The sequence below is a fragment of the Nuphar pumila genome, chromosome 4 (genome assembly GCF_984573655.1).
Source record: "Nuphar pumila chromosome 4, dmNupPumi1.hap1.1, whole genome shotgun sequence".
NCBI lineage: Eukaryota > Viridiplantae > Streptophyta > Magnoliopsida > Nymphaeales > Nymphaeaceae > Nuphar > Nuphar pumila.
Window position 1 is genome coordinate 114,496,067 of NC_143252.1, and position 5,093 is coordinate 114,501,159.

Sequence of the window (5,093 nt, forward strand, 5' to 3'; positions counted from 1 at the left end):
TTCAAACCAAAGCCCATTAAGAACCGGGCCAAGCCATCTCGGGGTTAGGCCGCACTTAAAGCCCGGAAGGCCTAGCTCTAAACTGGCCCAGGCGAGACTGCCCATGCCCAATGCCCACCCCTAATTGCATTACCGTGAAATGATGGATTAAGCATTACTCGGAGGTCCAGATCATCATGCCTTATCCCAACGACGTGGGTCAGTACTCAAAGGTTCAAATCCAAACAAAAAATGTGAAAAAAGACTATGGAAGGATCAACATACATTTTCCATTTCACAGATTATACATGACAATCTAAAACCACCAAACTAAGTCTGATCTTAGATAACATGAAACAGCCCAAGGGAAAAGTACAATAAAGTCCTAAGGAGATGAACTAGTTCATCTCTCTACACCTATTACTCTCTCCAGTCGCTGAGCCATGCGTTATAACCACTCTTCCACACTTGATGGTAATACACTGCAACAAAATAAAATAAAGTGAAATTATTAAATAAGCTCTTGTTAATTGCAAAATATGTCTCATTCAAGTTTAATTTGGCCTATATTTCTGCTCCAACTGTGCTGATTAGGGGTGTCAACGGGTCTGGTTTGGCCAAACCTGACCCCGATTATCAGGTCCGGACTGAAGTCTAATTGGACCCACCATAAGAGAAAGTATACCCAGACCCAATAAAAACTACATGAACCAGACCCGGGCCATACCTCATAAAATAATATTTTTTATCCTTTTTACATTGAAAAATTGAGAGTCTTAATAGGAACTCGGGTCGGGCACGGGTATAGTATATATAAAATTTTACAAACTATACCCGGAACCATGGTCCTGACCCAGGTCTTAATTGGGTCTTCTTATTTATCACCATACCCAGACCCTATAGGGTTTGGTAGGGGTCCGGTCCGGGTAAACCCGTCCCATTGACACCCCTAGTGGTGATCCACATGTGGATTGGCTTGCTAGGAGACTATGGGCAGGTTGGCTGTTAAATGTGGGCCCCGCAATATTCTCAGTTGTTTTAGGCAAGCACTCTTTAGGATTGATGTAATGGATTATGTGATCAGACATGACTAAGTCAGACCTTTGGAGGTGCCTTGGATGTCGTTCATTCTTGTGATGAACGGTAACCCAAACATTGGATAGTTTACAACACATATGGGTCCCACAAAAATTTAGTCATTCATCTTATGGATGAATGTAATGACATCTAAACTCTAAAGCATAAAAAATGAACGAATTGACGCAGCATAAAAAAATTCTCAGAGGCATTCATCTTGGAGGTCAGATCAGGTGCAATGTGATTGCACAGTTTTGGTGTGCTGCAGGACATCACCCACTATCTGCTGATGGGCCCCATCTCTGACAGACTGTATCCCAAAAGATAGAGGGTGATTCGGTGCAGCAGCACACTAAAGGTGTGCAATTACATTGCACCTATCCTTCCTCTTCATCTTGTGGTAGGTGTCAAAATACATAAAACTTAGCAAAAAATGCAGCAGAAATGCAGAGGAATTGGCACCTTAGCATTGAGGTGGTGAGATGATGTTGCACTTTTTAGGGAGCTGCATGGCCAGCTTGGGGTCGATCCCAAGAGCAGGCAGCATCATGGAGTTGCGGTACGAGCAGAGGCAGACCATGTCCGCTGCAGCGAGAGCGGCGCAGCAGGCTGCAGATGGGTCTGCTACCGGGGATTCTGGACCACTGACCCATGGCTTGCAAGCCATGAGCCCATCTTGGCTCATGTTGCAGAGGCCTGCTGCAGGCTGGGTTCCTCCTAGAGGTCCCAGACCGAACCCAGCTGCAGCACTCAGGGTCACTGCCACCAGCAGAACCATGATAACCAACACCTTGGCGGCCTCCATTGCTGATGAGTTGAGACTGTGTGCTGCACCCACTCCCACACTGGCTCTGCTCAATGGGTGGCCTCGACGTGGCTTTAAATAATGAAAGGGAGAGGTGGGGATGGGATTTTATGTTTAGGCCCGTGAGTGCAGTAGGTTTTGGCTTTTAGTGGGTTGTGGTGGAGAGGGAGGGAGGCTGACATGCACAGAGTCACGGGTGTACAATTCACTGCCCTTCACTCCTTCAGTTGTTCACAGCCACCAATTTCATTCCGAATAATCTTGTGTAAACGACGATTCATTTGTAACCCCACGTCATATCGCCCATGTCATCTCTCTCTTTCCCGGCAGTTTCAGTGTGGGTTGAACCTATTTTTCGCAATGTTGATGCCTATAGTTAGGCTCTCTCTCTCTCTCTCTCTCTCTCTATATATATATATATATATATATATATATATATATATATATATATATATATATATATATATATATATATATATATATATAGCAAGAGTAATGGGTCGATGCTAAACCCATTTGGTACTAAACCGTGTGTAGGAATCAAATGTTTAAGAGCTGATTCCTATAAACACATTTGTACGGTTAAAATTTAAAAATAAAATAAACCTGAAAACCTATTTAGCAAGCTGTTTAACACCAACCCATTACTTGAGTAATGGGTCCCTGCTAAACCCATTTGGTGATAATGGGTCGGTGCTAAACCACATGCTAAATGGGTTTTTGAACTTCTCTAGTACTTTTTATACGGTTTTTACCAACCAGTATATATATATATATATATATATATATATATATATATATATATATATATATATATATATATAATCACTAGAATATGAGAACTGAGAACTAATGTGTGAACCACAATTCTTATAGATTTTTTTGTTCTTTTTTCTTGAAGCGCCTTTGAATCATCCGATTTTGATGCATAAATAAATTTTTTTAAGGCTTTAAAATCAATCGCTCATAATCTTCATAAATATTCAAACATTCAAAAATCTCATTTTTTCATTAAAAATATATGAACCAATAATTGATTCTTAACAAATTCACCATGCCAAGCACATCCACATGGTTGGATTTTGCAAAAAAAGTGTTGAAAATGCCCATATTACTAATTCTCATATTCTATTCCCATATTTCAGTTCTCATATTTTAGTGAATATATATATATATATATATATATATATATATATATAGTTGGTAGGAAACAAGAATTTGGGTGCCCCATTCTAGGGTTGAGAAACGAGATAAGCTGAGCAACCTGTGGTTTGGCTCGTGAAGAACTCATTAAGACTAGTAAAATAAGCTCGGATAGCAAAAGATGAACATGTGTTCAACTGGGTTAGACTCGCAAAAGGATCGGGAGGATTTTTGTTCCCAGTAGTGTAGAATTAGTAGTTGGAGTGTTTGGCTTCAAAGCGCTGGCCTTCAAGATAAAATTACCATTGCTTCTAGCTTTGAGACAATGTATTTTTTACGAAAATTAAGCTCCACTCAATGGAAGCAGATCAGGTCATGCTGAACATGAGCCTTTTGCTCATGCAAAAATCCCAACCGACCATTGTAGTTTTCGGATGAATGCCATGTGGCACTTAACATGTTTGTTAAGTGCTAAGTTTTCGTCAAATTTTTAAATGAAAAAGGTTATAAAAAAGAGAGGTGTACGAGACCCTCAAAATACGCCTACCTTTGGGGTCCAGCCCCCCCCTCTCTCTCTCTCTCTCTCTCTCTCTCTCTATATATATATATATATATATATATATATATATATATATATATATATATATATTGGTGTAGAGGTCGAAATGCTCTGGCATCTCACAACAAGGATTATCTCATTTTTGGACGAGTTTTGAGGAACTTTGGAGGGTCATATAGGGGCGGTAACTTGTTTTTTGGAATTTTGTTTGATCGTTGCAGTTGGACTTATATGACTACACATTGTGTTATCCTGCCCTTCATGTGAAAATCCTACAGTCTAGTCTGTATTTGTGGGTCATCTTGCACTCTTTTGCGGTTATTATGCATGTTTTTTATGCAGAATTGATTTGGGTGCTTATATTGCACCAAGTTATGATTGTGATGAATTTGAGTTAGTATTGCTGCTCATACATCGTTTGTGCTATAGGCTGCATCTCATTGGTATTTTGAGAAGCATATTTTGGTAATATTGATTGTTTTGCTGTGTGTGCACATTTTGATTGACACCTAAAATTTTTTAATTATTTTTTGGCTGATTCAGAACGGTTCACTTGAGTATAGGTATGGCTGATTCACCTAAATGGTTGGCCAAACGATACAGGGTCGACACCGATACTGACAACATTGGTTGTAACAATGCTATTATCGGTTGGTTTGATTTTTCACCTCTAAGAAGCAAGCTGACACTCATGTCTTTCAATAAAAGTAAAGATCTAAAAGGAAGCTCGGTGATTATCTAATCCCTTAATGTTGTTTTATGTGTAAATCGTGATCCCAAAGGGGCAGGAAGTTAGTTGGATTTGGATCTGATGCGGGCTTAAAATTCTAGTCATTATCACTTAGAAAGATAAGAAATCAATGTCATGGGATTCATCACTAATATTTAATCCCTGCCAACCGCATATCTCATTTGATGAAGATGTGTGTGGGCCCACTCTTGCAGTTTTCAAGTGAGATGTATGGTGGGGATTGAATATAACTGATCATATTGTACAATGTAAAATGATCTGCTTCATAATAACTTCATTGTCTATCACAACCTTTTCAAACCATCCTGATTGAAATAAAAAAAAAACAATAGGTCATCAGCACCCTGATCACTATTGGCAAGTCATCTATGAATCTTGTTACATAATTAGGGGTGTCAATGGATCGGGTTTACCCGGAACCAACTCGAACCAAACCCTATAGGGTCCGGGTATGGCGATAAATAAGAAGACCTGATTAAGACCCGGGTTTGGACCCGAAGGTCTGATTAATACATGGACCCGGGTATAGTTTATGAAATTTTATACAAGACTCGAGTTCCAATCACTACAAGAATTCTGCAGTTTAGTAACGGACGCTATCCGACGATAATTCATCGCTAATCCGTTTAGCGACGAATTGGTGATGGCTTAGCGATGGATAGCATCCGTCGAAATTTCTTGGTTGCTAATTAGCGATAGAACTGATCTATCGCTACTTCCGTCTTTAATTCATGATGGATTAGCGAATGTCATGATCTGTCGCTAATCTGTCACTAAAT

The 5,093-nt window shown here is 39.7% G+C and overlaps 1 long non-coding RNA gene across 1 annotated transcript; it reads right to left on the reverse strand.

The window, feature by feature from the left end:
• Nucleotides 1–247: 247 nt before the first annotated feature.
• Nucleotides 248–1,914, reverse strand: LOC149840688 (uncharacterized). Its single transcript, XR_016431402.1, has 2 exons — nucleotides 1,519–1,914; nucleotides 248–461 (listed from the first exon to the last, which is right to left on the reverse strand). It is a non-coding gene; the product is annotated as an uncharacterized LOC149840688 (long non-coding RNA).
• Between the last annotated feature and the right edge of the window lie 3,179 nt (nucleotides 1,915–5,093).